The 15,941-nt window shown below is 43.8% G+C and overlaps 2 pseudogenes across 3 annotated transcripts in view; both read left to right on the top strand.

Moving 5' to 3' along the window:
* LOC144545816 (L-type lectin-domain containing receptor kinase SIT2 pseudogene) overlaps positions 1-15,941 on the top strand; it is a 95,675-nt pseudogene that overhangs the window by 57,881 nt on the left and 21,853 nt on the right. Inside the window, exon 2 of one of the 2 annotated variants that reach the window (XR_013508595.1) lies at positions 15,848-15,890. The exons of the other annotated variant lie outside the window; for it this stretch is intronic. The product of XR_013508595.1 is annotated as an L-type lectin-domain containing receptor kinase SIT2 pseudogene, transcript variant X1 (transcript). Of the gene's footprint in view, positions 1-15,847; positions 15,891-15,941 lie in introns of those variants that run through there. 2 annotated transcript variants of the gene reach the window in all.
* LOC144545457 (geraniol 8-hydroxylase-like) lies at positions 13,443-15,710 on the top strand (annotated as a pseudogene). The gene is made up of 4 exons (XR_013508530.1): positions 13,443-13,952; positions 14,050-14,439; positions 14,627-14,908; positions 15,339-15,710. The product of XR_013508530.1 is annotated as a geraniol 8-hydroxylase-like (transcript).

Genomic DNA, 15,941 nt, shown 5'->3' with positions numbered 1-15,941 from the left:
AGAACGAGAAGAAGTGGCAGAAGGAAGGTAGTCGGACGCAGAGGCGGTACGCTGACGGGACTGAGAGCCGACTGTGGCGCGAGATGGAGAGTGGTCAGCGTCGGCGTCAGATGGAATGCTAGCGGTCTCACCGTCGCCAGAACCAGAGGGCGAAGGCGTATGTGTGCGTTGCGCGGCCTCTTCTTGTGCTCGTTGCGCGGCCTCCGCGAATTGAGCACGAATGCGTTCCTGCCGCTGCAGTTGAGCGTTCTTGGCGCGGCGTTCGTTCAATGGGTCAGACATGGTTAGGGTTTGACCAGACTTTGGTTTGACCAGACTTTGGTTTGACCTGTGGTCCGACCTAATGTGGTCCGACCTACTGTGGTCCGAGTCGGACAAGGGAGGGTGGGACAGGGGGTCGGACTGGTTGAGGTCAGACAGGGGGTCGGACTGGTTGAGGTCAGACAGGATTTTGGTCCGAGTCGGACTGGTAGAGGTCAGACCAGATCTAGGGTTTGCAGTTCCTTGGTACCAGAATCAATGGAAAACCAGTTAAACCGAAAAATCTAAACTACAACCTAAATCTAAACCTAAAATCTAACGAAATGATGAAGAAAAGGAGAAGAAAACCTACCTCGGTCCTGCGGCGATCCCCTTTGTGCTGTGCTCTGGTGCGTGAAAGAGAAGGGAAACGGCGGAGAGGGCGGAGAGGGCGGAGAAAGAAACAGAGGCGGCGGCGCTGTGCTTCGCTGGTTCGGCTGGTCGGACGAGAGAGAGGGCTTGGTTGGGTCGGACTGAGTGTGAGAGGGAGAGAATGAAGGGACGGACGGGTGTTAAATAGGGAGTCCGAATTAAATGCCCGAGCGGACGCGTCTGTTCGTCTGCACAAGTCTGGTCCGACTCGGACATAAGTGTGGTCCGACTCGGACCAGAAAATGTCGGACCAGAGGTTGGACCAGAAGGAGTCGGACCTCAAGAGGTCGGACCAGAAGGGGTCGGACCTCAAGGGGTTGGACCAGCTTTGATTAAATTAGTTCTTCTCTCTTTTGATCGTCTCAAATCGTCAAAATGCAAATGCACACCTATCTAAAATGCAAAAACGAGTAAAATGGCTTGGGTTGCCTCCCAAGAAGCGCTCGTTTTAGGTCTCGAGCTCGACCGTCTCTTTTTTCAATTTGCAGGTGGGGCAGGATCAGAAAGATCCAATTCCATGCGCTCGTCTTGAGGATGGTCAGCAATGTAATGCTTGAGACGCTGACCATTGACCTTGAATGTTTGCCCTTCCTTGTTCTCAATTTCAATCATGCCGAATGGGTACACCTTCTTCACACGGAATGGGCCAGACCATCTTGACTTCAGCTTCCCAGGAAAGAGCCTCAATCGAGAATTGAACAAAAGAACAAGGTTCCCTTGATTGAATTCACGAGGCATGATGCGCTTGTCATGGATTTGCTTGGTCCTTTCCTTGTAGATTCTCGCGTTTTCATAGGCGTGCAGGCGCATTTCCTCCAACTCATGCAAGTCAAGGATGCGCTTCTCTCCAGCTGCAAGTAGGTCCATGTTGATTGCACGCGTGGCCCAGTACGCTTTGTGTTCGATCTCCACAGGTAGATGACATGGCTTGCCGTACACCAGCTGGAAAGGGCTCATCCCAATCGGCGTTTTGAAGGCGGTACGGTAAGCCCAGAGTGCATCACTCAGCTTAAGCGACCAATCCTTTCTCGTCCTAGCCACAGACTTTTCCAGAATTGACTTGATCTCCCTGTTGGAAATCTCAGCTTGACCGTTGGCTTGAGGATGGTAGGAAGTGGTTACTTTGTGAATTACCCCATGACGGCTGAGAAGATTGTCGAACTGGCGGTTGATGAAGTGCTTGCCTCCGTCACTGATGACGGCTCGTGGCACTCCAAAGCGAGGAAAGATGATGTCTGTGAACAGCCGCTTAACTGCATTGGAGTCTGCCTTCTTACACGCCACTGCCTCAACCCACTTGGAGACATAGTCAACCGCTACCAGGATGAACTCATTCCCACATGAGGGTGGAAACGGTCCCATGAAGTCGATACCCCAGACATCAAAGATGTCAACCTCTAGGACAGAGTGAAGGGGCATCTCGTTGCGCTTGGTGATGTTCCCGGTTCGTTGACACTTGTCACAAGCTGAGACAAAGGTCTTTGCATCCTTGAAAAGAGAGGGCCAAAAGAAGCCAGATTGCAAGACCTTTGAGGCAGTCTTGGAGAAAGAAGCGTGTCCTCCATAGGCTGATGAGTGGCAGTGCTCGAGAATGGAGCGCACTTCGTCGTATGGCACACAACGCCTGTAAATGCCATCGATGCCTGTCTTGAAGAGATAAGGGTCATCCCAGAAGTAGAACTTGGCATCAGATCGAAGCTTCTTCCTCTGCTGGTACGTCATGGTGGGAGGTAGCACTCCTGAAGCGAGGAAGTTCGCAATGTCTGCATACCAAGGCACTGAATTGGTGTTGACGCGGCTCGTGTTGATATCCTCCATTGCAGAAACTGAGTGGAATTGATCGTCGAGAAATGAGTCGTTGATTGGCAAGTTGGCAGAGCCCTCATCTTCCCAGCGAAGCCGGGATAGATGGTCAGCCACAGTGTTGTCGACTCCCTTTTTGTCCCTAATCTCAATGTCAAATTCCTGTAGTAGAAGAATCCATCTGATCAAGCGAGGCTTGGCGTCCTGTTTGCTCACCAAGTATCTGAGTGCGGCGTGGTCTGTGTAGATCACTATCTTGGAACCAACCAAGTAGGATCTGAACTTGTCAAGAGCGAACACGACTGCGAGAAGCTCTTTCTCAGTTGTCGTGTAGTTCATCTAGGCCGGATCTAGCACCTTGCTAGCGTAGTAGATAGCACAGGGCTTGTTGTCTTTCCTCTGCCCGAGAACCGCTCCTACAGCATAGTCGCTTGCGTCGCACATCAGCTCGAATGGTAGCGACCAGTCAGGTGGCTGCAAGATGGGCGCTGAGATGAGGGCCTCTTTCAATTTGCAGAATGACTCAACGCAATCTTCTGAGAAAACAAAATCAGAATCCTTGACGAGCAGATTGGTGAGTGGTTTTGCGATCTTGGAGAAGTCCTTGATGAATCGGCGGTAGAAGCCAGCATGACCAAGGAAACTGCGGATTCCTTTGACATTCGTTGGGATCTCGAGCTTCTCAATCACCTCAATCTTTGCCTTGTCAACCTCAATGCCTTTTGAGGTCACGACATGTCCAACAACAACTCCCTCTTGAACCATGAAGTGACACTTTTCCCAGTTCAGGATCAGGTTGACTTCCTCACACCTTTTCAAGATCTTGCACAGGTTCGCCAAACATGACTCGAAGCAAACACCATAGACAGAGAAGTCGTCCATGAAGATCTCAACTTCATTCTCGATGAAATCAGAAAAGATGGCCATCATGGCTCTCTGGAAGGTTGCTGGTGCGTTGCAAAGACCGAAAGGCATCCTACGGTATGCGTAGGTGCCATATGGACAGGTGAAGGTGGTCTTTTCTTGGTCATGTGGGTGGATGGGAATTTGGAAGAAGCCAGAATACCCATCGAGATAGCAGAAGTAGGAGTGATTGGCCAGCCGTTCAAGGAGTTGGTCGACAAATGGCAGTGGGAAGTGATCCTTGCGTGTGGCCGAGTTGAGCTTTCTGTAGTCAATACACATGCGGTATCCAGACACCACACGTGTTTGGACTAGCTCATTCTTTTCATTCTTCACCACTGTCGTGCCTCCCTTCTTTGGCACCACGTGGACGGGACTCACCCACTCACTGTCAGAGATAGGATAGATGATGCCCGCATCAAGGAGTTTCAGAATCTCCTTTTTGACTACCTCTTTCAGATTGGGGTTGAGTCGTCGCTGGTGCTCAACAGACGGCTTGTGATCATCCTCGAGAAGGATCCTGTGTGAGCAGATTGATGGGTCGATTCCTTTCAAGTCCTTGATCGAATACCCGATTGCGCCTTTGTGAAATCTCAGTTTCTCCAGAAGTTTGGCGGTCTGATCGGGGTCGAGGCTGGCATTGATGATCACAGGACACGACTTTTTCGGATCGAGGAACTCGTATCTGAGGTTGGTCGGAAGAGGCTTGAGTTCAGGGGTTGGATGCGGTGTCAGGTCGTCTACACCAGTCGTGTCATCATCGTTTGACTTGTGTTGGAGATCCTGAAAATCGTTCGTGGTTGCATCTGCCGCACAAATCGACTCGAGCTCGCTTGTTTCGTCTCCCAGCTGAGGCAGGAGATCAGAATGGTGTTGAAGCGAGTTGTCGAATTGTTCAAGGAAGAAGTCCTCAGCCAGACCCAACAAGTCTTCTTCGATCTCGTCTATCCTGTAGCAAGTCTCAGAAGATGATGGGTACTTCATTGCGCGGTCGATCTGGAATTTAACCTTCTCCCCACCAAAGCTCAAGGTCAGAGTACCTTGTCGAACATCGATTATGGCACCTGCGGTTCTGAGGAAAGGTCATCCCAGAATGATGGGGACTTCCTTGTCCTCTTCCATTTCCATCACCACAAAGTCGACAGGCACAAAGTACTTGCCGACTTGAACTGGCAGATCTTCCACTATGCCGAGTGGTAGTCGTACCGAGGAGTCAGCCAGCTGCAGTGACATCCGCGTGGGCTTGAGTTCACCTACTCCGATCCGGTCATAGATGGTGCGTGGCATGAGACTCACGCTTGCTCCCAAGTCACACAGAGCTTTCTTGATCGTGGCTTTCCCAATGGTGCAAGGAATGGAGAACTTTCCAGGATCATCCAGTTTGGGTGGCAGCTCGCTCTTCAGGATTGCACTGCACTGCTCTGTCAACTTGACCGTCTCGTGCCCCCCCAAGCTTCGTTTGTTGGATAGAATATCCTTCAAGAACTTGGCGTAGGTAGGCATTTGAGTCAGAGCGTCGGTGAAGGGGATGGTGATGTGCAGTTGCTTGATCACGTTAGCGAAACTGGCGAATTGTTCGTTCAGCTTGGTCTCCGCTAATCTCTGAGGGAAAGGGACAGGTGGACGATATGGGGATGGTTTCTCGGTCCATTTCTTCTTCCCTCGTGTTTGTTCGTCAGATGGATGTGGTACGGCCTCAGATTGAGTTTGACTTGAGTTGGTCCCACCTTGTGGTCCGACCTTGGTTGTCCGACTCGGACTGCTTTCCTCATGGTGGTCCGACTCGGACTGTCTTGCAGGGGTCGGACAAGAGAGGGTCGGACCGACAAGGGTCGGACCACAAGGGGTCGGACCGGAAGAGGTCGGGCCACAAGGGGTCGGACCAAGGGTAGGACAGGACATGGAGGTCGTACCAGTGTTCGTTTTATCTGGCATGGGTGGTTCTTCGTATTGGGTCCCACTCCGCAGAGTAATTGCCTTGGCCTCTCCTTTTGGGTTGGGTTCTGGTTGACTGGGCAGTCTACCAGGTTGAGTTTGGCTCGAGGAGGCATGGCCACCCATTTGATCCATCATCAGCTTGTTTTGGGCCATCAGTTGAGCTTGCATCTGCTGCATGGCCTGCATTTGATCGAACACCATCTGGTTCATCTTCCCTTGCTCATGCATGAAATTACTGAAAGTAGGATCAACACGCGGCTCGGGAGGACCGGATTGGGGTGCTCGATTGTTCTGATTTGGAAAAGAGGCGTTCTGGTAGAAGTTTCTGTTGTTGTTTCCACCGGGTGGGTTCCTGTTGAAGGAATTGTTGTTGCGAGGAGGAGGATTGTTCCAGTTGTTGTTAGAAGAAGGGTTGTTGAAGAAGGCGTTCTGCTGAGAGTTGTTGAAAGGAGGTCTTGGAGCGTTGTTGAACGGCGTCTGGTTGTTCTGATTCCACCTCCAATTTTGTTGTTCAACTGGATCTTTGGAGTAAGATCGGTTGAAAGGAGGTTTGGGAAAGAAAGACGGTTCGTTGTTGAGAGAGTTCACTTGCTCCACTTCTTCTTCTTCAGCTTGCACCAAGGGACACTGCTCGTACGCGTGTCGCTCGTCTCCACACATGACGCAGACCTCGGGCTGCTGCTCGACCGCCTTCACGCTCAGCTTGTCCATCGCTCTCTGCATAACATCCATCTTGGCGGTCAGAGCTGTGATGGGGTCGACGTCGTACTTGCCACCGCCTCCTCCCTTCGATCGTGTGTTGTCGCGTCCAGACCATTGTTGGTTCTGCGCCATCCCGTCAATCAAGTTCATAGCCTCGAGAGGCTCCCTTGACATCAAAGCGCCTCCAGCAACGGCGTCGACGTAAGCTCGCGTGCTCTCAGTCAAGCCGTCGTAAAATGTTTGGATTAACAACCAGTCTGGTATGCCGTGGTGAGGACACGAATACTGCAACTCCCTAAACCTTTCCCAAGACTCGTTCAACGGTTCATCAAAACTCTGTCTAAAACTGGTTAAGTCATTTCGTACCTTGGCAGTTCTTTTATGAGGGAAAAATCTGGTCAAAAACAGTTTGGACAATTCCCTCCAGGTCAAGATAGAATCCCTCGGTAATGACCCTAACCATTTTTTAGCCTTATCCCTAAGAGTGAAAGGAAATAAAGCGAGTTTTGTGTAATCAGCGTTCTCACCGTTGGTCTTGATGGTGGTGATGCACTCGAGGAAGGTTTGGAGGTGAGCGTGCGGGTCCTCATGATCCATGCCATGGAACGTGCTCTGCTGCACCATGTTGACAACTCCAGGATTGAAATTCGGTTGTTGCCCTGGTATCCGTGGCAGTCTGATTGCCCCTCGTACATCGCCAGCTCTCGGGACATTGTACTCACGCAGAGTCCTTAGCAGAAAGACGTCCGTGTCCTCGTCTGTCAGATTTGCCTCCTCGTCTCTAGCATTCCTGTCTTCCCTTTCCCTGGCTTCCCTCTCTCGAATTTGTCGCTCCAGGTCATTCTCCTCTGGAATCTCCATCTTGTCAGGACTTGATTGCTCAACTCTGGTTGTTGTCCGACCTTGATTGGTCCGACCTTGATTGGTCCGAGTCGGACCAGAAGGGGTCGGATCTGTTGACTTGGTCCGAGTCGGATCGGTTGTCTGTGTCCGGGTCGGACCAGGAGGGTCGGACAAGGAGGTTGAGTCAGAAGGTGGTTGTGCAGGAGGAGTTGAATCTGGAGGGGTTTCGTCAAAGAGAGGTCCTTTGCTCCTCAGGTGGTACTTCAACTTGTATTTACCTGCAGGAGGAGGTTCAAAAGCCAGTTTTTAGAATTTTGGAAAAAGAAGAAAAATAAAGGATACAATTTTAAAATCTAGATTAACTAAGTCAAGTAAAAACCTAGAAAGTAATTGATTGCCGTCCCCGGCAACGGCGCCAAAAACTTGTTACACCCCAAAGGGGTATATAGAACAAAGTTTCAATACACCAAAAGATGTACAGTTTAAACCTTGACCTAACTATGATTCAGACTGCAAGTGCACAGTCCTATCTTGGTAGTAAAGTCAGGTATCGATCCACAGGGACGGGACTCAATTACTAAACTTGGCTTAGACTCGAATTGGTTAAGTACTAGAAGTGAGAAAGGGGTGTTTTGAGTATTTAATGTTCCTAACAATTCAATCAATCAATTCTAAGTAAAGAAAGCGATATAAAATTGGTTTTGGTTTATGGTAAGAGGCGCTTCATGGATTTCGGATTTCATTTCTGTTTTGCCTCAGTCTGTCCGACCTAAGAGGTCCGACCTTAGGTCCGACCTTGGTTGGTCCGACATTAGGTCCGGCCTTTGTGGTCCGAGTCGGACAATGAGGTCGGACCAGACTGAGTTAATGTACCAGATTGCTGGTACCAGGTACAAATCTTGTGTGTAGGGTTCATCTGACCATACCTAATGTTCCTAAACCTCAACTATCGTATATTGGTTCGTTAACTTGGTATAGAACTGCAGTTTTTACCCTCTAAGGTCTCTAATCCTCAACTTTCGTGTTTTGGTTCAATTCACCTTAGTTGCTTGTTGGAATTCTAAAGGTATCCTCTAATCCATCGATTAGAGGAGATGTTCACCTGTCGGTTACAGATCGGGTTCACCTTTCGGTTCACTACTCCTACCTCAATTGCTTGGTTTGGTTCAAGAAAAGGTAATGGTTACATAACCTTGGTAGATGTGATCAAGCATCCATAGGCACACCATATACAATCAAGAAAGACAGATCAAGCAAGTAAAATCAGTTCAATCACAAGCAAACAAACACAATCAAGATTCAATACAAGGATTCAACAATTCAATACAATACAAAACAAGAAAATAGATCCTAATCCATGAAACTAGGTCAACTACTCATCCATAGATCTAGAGATCAAAGAAAGTAAAGAGAGAGGGAAAGCCATGGCAGAATGGAGATGGAGGAGGAGAGAATTCGCAATCCGTCGATCTCTTTGAGCTCCCTTCCTTCTTCTCCAAGTCTTCTCCAAGATTCCTTCAATTGCTCCTTCTCTTGCTCCTCTCAGATCTCAATTTTTACTGGAAATGGTCGTTTATTTTCTCCCCTTGGAAAGAGCGAATCCCGCCTATTTATAGGGTTTGAATCGTCCTGACAGCTGTCAGCTGAAATAGAGCTGTTCTGCGAAGGCTGGTCCGACCCGGACATAACTCTGGTCCGACTCGGACCAAGAGGGTCGGACAGAGGCGGTCGGATCAGGGGTCGGACAAGAGAGGTCGGATCAGGGGTCGGACCATGGAGGTCGGACCGAAAGGTTGAAGCGCTTGTTTCCACCTTAATCTTGCTCGTATCCTGCAAAACAAGAACAAACTCACAGCAGTACCAAATCTTGGCATATTTCAATGAAACACAGCTGATTAAACAGTTTAAAGCAATTGTCTGGTATGAAATCAGGACCGAAATGTAGATATATTTGCGGGATATCACATATCAAACCAAATAGAGTGAGGTTACTTACCAATGATTTCCAAAATAGTTTTGGGCTTGGGGCAAAGTTTTCGTTAAATACACGTGATGTTTTAACGAAACCAAGAATCGCAAAGAGATGTGATTAGCAAGTTTGCTTACCTAAGATAACTGATAGCCAAGATATGCATACACTGCCCTGGTTGTTAGTGAAAATAGGGATCTTGGTCCTACTGCAAAACGGGAATAGAACAAATTTGCAGTGGGAGTTTTATTATTAGAATAAAACATTACATGAACAAAGCTTAAATATTTACATTTAACATTGTAGTAATATGGCTAAAGAAACATCATTCTCTCTACGCTCCTTGCTCGAGAAACAAACACTGAAAGAGGACGGATCCAATTTCACTGATTGGTTCCATGCTCTCACCATTGTACTAAGACGTGAAAAGAAAGAATATGTCTTAAACTCACCTGTCCCTGCTGAGCCAGAAACAGATGGCAAAGCAGAGGATGTCACTAAGTACAACAAGCACAAAGAGGATGAGCTTGATGTACAAGGTCTCGTAGTAAGTATTATGGGTCCTGAATTGCAGCGCTGATTCGTGGACACCAAAACTTATGACATATGCGATAAGCTCAAGAACATGTTTCAAGAGCAAGCGCGTGTCGAGAGATTTAAAGTGACAAAATCTCTACTTGGTCACAAGTTGGCCGAGGGAGGCTCTATGAGAACTCACATGCTCCGTATGACGAGCGATGTTGAGCAACTCGAGAAGCTAAATGCTCCGATAAGCAAGGAATTTGCTACGGACATTATCCTGCACTCACTCCCTCCAAGCTTTTCGGGGTTCATCATGAACTTCCACATGCTAGGAATGGATAAGAGTCTACAAGAGCAAGGCACCCGAGGGCATGACGGATGTTACATTCAGTATCCCCCCCCCCCCCCGCAATGTTTCTACACGACGGCAGGGAGGTCGTGCTGCCTTTCAAAGAATTCAACGACTTTCTACAGACCGCCTCGTCAAGCGATAAATGGCTCGATGTGAGAGTCATCACCATTTTCCTCATGTTAGTGACCAATCAATTATTTATATCATGTGTATAGCACTCAAATATATATTTTAATGTAAAATGATGATTTTTCAGGTTCCTATTCCAAAAATGTCGTGAGACCACATCGAAAGGTAAGGTGAACTTGTGTGCACTTTTGGACCCCGACAGAATTAATGCTTTCATGGTGGATTTGTATGCGGCTGATTCTGTCGAGTACTTGTGTAAAGCGATGCATCGAGCTCGTGAGGATCAAAAGAAATTTATTCTCATGCCATACCACCAATTGTAGGTTACTTGTAACCCTAACTTATTTATTAATTGTTTATATTTTTAGTTAAAGAATTATACCATGAACCATAGCAAACACTTGTGTCACTATTATATGCTGAAATATATATGTCACTAATTATATGCTAAAGTACTGCAATTCTTCTCCTCCCACGGGGGCCACTGGTGTTTGCTTGTGATTGTGCCCGACACATCCATCACTCCTCACCAGTCCAAAAAAGTCATGCCTGTTTTAATTAAGTAAGTTATCTAAATATCACTTGGTTTGATTTTTTTCAATTATATAACAAATTGTGAAATTGCTAATTACAGTCACTCAATTTTGTAAGGGTTTTTAAGCAATATGTTAGAGAGGGTGGAGTGCAAAGCACGGGCAAGCAAAGAAATAAATTGAATGGGAAGTGGTTGGCAGTGAGCACACTATAATTTTATAATTTCATATTTTTTGTTCAAAAAATTATTGTCGTTCTGACATAGGCTGCTAAATGTAAATTTCAGTGCCCGCAACAGATTGACGGTTGGGAATGCGATTATTACACGATGATTTATATGTTTCACTTTGCCGACCGCATACAATTCCAATGGCCAACATATCCGGTATGTAATTCATATGTTTGCCTTGACTTGTCCATATAATTAATATTGATTTCCTCTAAACTTGTTTTATTAGTTGCATTGTTATAATTGCAATATTTATTTCTATAAAGCAAAACAGAGATGTAGTTGCTAGATTGTATTTTTGTAACTTGCATATTTTGAATTTTTGTAGTATTCATCAGAGTCAAAGATTTACTCCAAGAAGCAGTTAGATCATTGTAGATGTACGTGGGCAGAGTGGTTTATAAAACAATTTTGTAAACCAGAATATGAATTTGTATGATCTTTGTATAATTTAATGTACATGAATTTTGTATAATTTTTTATATAATTTGGTATACATGAATTTCGTTTAGGGGTTTTGGTATATTCTTATTTTGGAAATTCTTTGTTCTGGAATTAATTTGATTTTAAATGGCTAGCAAACTGGAGGCTAGCCAAAAAAAATTAGTTCAATTATACACGGACATTCACCTAAAGTCCGTGTAGAAAGCTATAATTAAAAAAAATTAATAAATAAAAAATAAGAGAGCTACACGGACATTTATCTAAATATCCGTGTAGAAAGGTGTAAAAATATTCAAAAAAAATAATACATAAAAAAATAAGAGAGCTACACGGAAATGTAGCTAAATGTCCATGTAGAAAGCTTTTTAAACATTCAAAAAATATTAATAAATAAAAATAATAACAGAGCTAAACAGACATTTACTAAATATTTGTATAGAAAAGTTTTTAAACATTAAAAAAATATTAAAAAAATTAATACAAAAAATAAGAGAGCTAAACGGTCATTTAGCTAAATATCCGTGTAGAAAGGTGTTTCAACATTAAAAAAATATTAAAAGAATAAGAGAGCTACACGGATATTTAGCTAAATATCCATGTAGGTGTTTCAACATTAAAAAAATATTAAAAAAATAAGAGAGCTACACGGAAATTTAGCTAAATATCCGTGTAGAAAGGTGTTTCAACATTAAAAAAATATTAAAAAAATAAGAGAGCTACACGGATATTTAGCTAAATATCCGTGTAGAAAGGTGTTTCAACATTAAAAAAAATATTAAAAAAAAATAAGAGAGCTACACGGAAATTTAGCTAAATATCCATATAGAAAAAGTAATCGTACACGGCTTTTTATGTAATAATCTGTGTAGCTCGGTTATGGAGAGCGCCACTATCAAGGAATTGTAAACGGCTGTTTATGTAATAATCCGTGTAGCTATCAATAATTGTACACGGGTAAATATCTGTGTAAATATACAGGGATTTCTACACCCTGGCATTCCACGCGGCAGGAAATCTGTGTAGCTCGCTTGTTTATGTCCGTGTACAATCACTTATTCTGTAGTAGTGCTGGAAGATGAAGGTCTTTTATATAACCAAAACTCTAAAATAACCTTTCTACACGGCTCTTTATTAAACGTCCGTGTAGCTCTCTCAAGACTTAATACACTGCTAATTAGACAAACAACCGTGTACAATACGAATCTTTATTAATTGTTCGTGTAGCTCTCACAGGCTTTCTACACTGTTGTTTAAACAAACATCATTGTCAAATCCGTGTACGATGTGCAGTGTACAATGACCATTTCTGTAGTAGTGGTTCTTCCTTGAAAACAACGCGGCGAAGACATCCCATACCAATTTTGATGTCTTCACATCTTCAATGTGAGACAATTGACTCTTGTCCACCGTTACCTTCAGCACAAATAACGCTCGACCCGCCTTTACATTCCACTTCTTGTAAGCTCAGATCAAATTCAGTGGCAGTTTGATCTCATCACCATCCACAATCTCCCATAAGTCTTTGACCCAGCAGATATGACTTAATATAAGTACGTCAGTCTCTATAATTATAATTATTCAACTTCTCAATCAAATCACTCATGCCACTCAAGTCTGATAGTTCGACATCACGACGGACTAAGGAGTTACACAAACCTCCTAATCAGTAGAATCTTTGAAATAACAACAGATTTACGGGTTATACGAATCTTCTAGCCAACATGACCAAACCCGTTATGATACCACTTATTAAATGTTATTTAATGGAGAGAGTACAAAACTAATATATATTTCTCACTTACAATCATTCATGCATGTCTTTCGTATACAAGAGCTCACCTATTTATACACTTATATCATATGGTCGGTTAATGGAATTTATCATTCTTTACCAATCATTCATACATGTCTTTCACGTTGGTATACAAGAGCTCACCTATTTATACACTTATATCATATGGTCGGTTAATGGAATCTTATCATTCTTTACCAATCATTCATACATGTCTTTCACGTTGGTATACAAGAGCTCACCTATTTATACACTTATATCATATGGTCGGTTAATGGAATTTTATCATTCTTTACCAATCATTCATACATGTCTTTCACGTTGGTATACAAGAGCTCACCTATTTATACACTTATATGGTCGGTTAATGGAATTTTATCATTCTTTACCGACTTTATTATTTGTCGGTTTACAAATTGCTGACTACTACAATTCTGTATAATCATCTAGCATATTCCAATTTTACCAACTCTATTTGTCGATTGGATGTTTCCAGAATTTGCAATGGGCTTGGGCCCGGTGCTAAACTTCAACAGTTCAGTTCATGATTGCACCAATCTTATTTATAGTCATGAAATTAATCTCTCCCGATTCCCCAATCACCAACTAAATGGCAGAAAACACTCTCTTCCTGCTAATTCTACTCTCTATCTTTCTGCTCTCTATATTTTTCTTATCTCAAAAAAACAAAAGAAATAAAGCTCTCTGTCCTCTTCCACCAGGTCCCAAATCATATCCCCTGGTAGGGAACCTCCTACAACTGGGTCCCACAAGCCAACTTCACATAACCTTCACCTCTCTCTCCAAAACCTATGGACCCATATTCTCCCTCCAACTAGGCCAAGTAACAACCATTGTCGTCTCCTCTCATGAATATGCGAAGAAGATTTTTCACAATCACGACCTCGCATTAGCTGGCCGGCACGAGCCTGATACTATACGGGCACAAGCCCACCATAAGTGGTCCATACCATGGCTTCCACCGGGTCCACGGTGGCAGTCCCTGCGCCGGCTTTGTACAACTGAGTTATTCACTACTCAAAGGCTTGATTCTCATTTATTACTTAGAAGGCAAAAGGTGCAAGAATTATTGGATTTTGTCTCTAAATCTGCTCAAGAGGTACTTGAATCCGAGTATCTAGAGAGCACTAAAGATCTTCCAATTTTTGTGAGGAATTAATGTTGGATTTTAATCTAATTTTGACTTATTTCTTAAGGGGGCTCCAGTAGAGATCGGGTGGGTGGCATTTACTACCACACTAAACTTACTATCAAGCACTATATTCTCAACTAACCTTGCCGGCTTTGACTCGGATTCATCACAAGAGTTCAAGAAGACAGTTGAAAGCATCATGGAGCGTGCAGGATGCCCAAATGTATCTGATTTCTTCCCAGTCCTTACCCCACTAGATCTGATGGGTGTACAGCGAAAAATGGACCCTCTTTTCAAATTTTTACATAAATCTTTTGATGAGCAGATCGACCACCGAATTGAGAACCGGGAAGAGGGTTCTATCGGCCACAATGATTTCTTGGATGTATTGCTTGATAGTCAACTAGGGGAAGGGGGTCGAGATTTCCGACCACCGCTCAAATCCTTATTTACAGTAACAATTCTTCCAATTCTTCATATTTTACGGACTGTATTAAATGGAAAAAAATCATCAACGTTTCTTAATTATATTTGTCCGCTAATAATTAATTATGTATTTTAGGTAAGCATGTCAACACGGACACTTTTGTACTCGTATTAAACGATGCATTCAAAATTTTAATTGATTATTCTGGCATCAGGACTTATTTGCAGCTGGAACTGACACAACCTCAAGTACTGTCGAGTGGGCAATGGCCGAGTTATTGCAAAATCCTGTATCACTAGCAAAGGTACGCAATGAACTGGCATCGGTCATTGGCCCAAAGAGAGAAATGGAGGAGTCTGATATTGGCCAACTCCCCTATCTCCAAGCAGTCGTTAAAGAAACTATGCGACTGCATCCTCCAGTGCCATTTCTTCTTCCACGTCGCACTCAAGAAACCGTCGAATTAGGCGGTTATTTGATCCCTGAGGGTGCTAAGGTAATGGACTAGAGATTATTGATTATAATTTATAAAGACCATAAAGTGTTATAGCTGACAACAGGATTTTATTTTGGGTCAATATACATTCGTTTTGTTTTATTAGATTAATTTAGCAGTTGCATTGATGTACTCAGCAAAGCATTGATAGTTATATACTTATATTTTAAGAGTGACTTCAGCAAATTATTCTTCCATGTACATATTAACACACTCTTTACTTAATTTCAAATACCAGGATACAACAGCATGTTAGGTCTCCCCAGCATTGGGATTATTATGTAAATGAGACAAAAAAATGAAAATTTGAAAATTCATCTTAATTCTCTCAAATCCTGCAAATTGCAATGTTAGAGTACTATATATGCTATTCTATGTTTCATGTAATAGAAAACTTGTTTTTCCTTCTGACTCGCTTCATCACATGAAGCTGCTAGTCAACATATGGGCGATTGGTCGGGACGAAACGACATGGCCAGATCCACTCAAATTCTTGCCGGAGAGGTTCTTGGAGAAGGAGATCGATTTCAAGGGTCGCGATTTCGAGTTAATACCGTTTGGTGCTGGCCGGCGAATTTGCCCCGGTTTGCCACTCGCGTACAGAATGGTACACTTGATGTTGGGGTCCTTGTTGGCTTGTTGCATCGGTTTAATTGGAAGCTGTCAGAAGAGGAGGTGAATTGTGGGGTCAACATGTCAGAAAAGTTTGGGGTAACATTAGCCATGGCCCAGCATCTGAAGGCTATTGCTGTACCAGTCCTGGGCGACATTTCACATGAAAGACTGGTACAGAAGTGAGAAGTTCTCATTTATTAACTTCTGAATTAATTATGATAGAATTAAATGGAACAAATAAGGAAGAGAGAATTTACACTACAAAAATCTATCACTATCCGCCAGAGTATTGTGTAATCAGATATTATAGTCAATAATGTGTGTATACTGGCATTACTTGTTAATAAATCTCATGAATTTTGTTTCTTATACTCTTTGTTTGAATCGAAAATTATAATGTTCTGATAAGCGGATAATC

Source organism: Carex rostrata, chromosome 28 (assembly GCF_964058835.1).
Source record: "Carex rostrata chromosome 28, lpCarRost1.2, whole genome shotgun sequence".
NCBI classification, from domain to species: Eukaryota; Viridiplantae; Streptophyta; class Magnoliopsida; order Poales; family Cyperaceae; genus Carex; species Carex rostrata.
The sequence above is the reverse complement of the archived record's forward strand: the minus strand, read 5'-3'. Positions and strand labels throughout refer to the sequence as shown.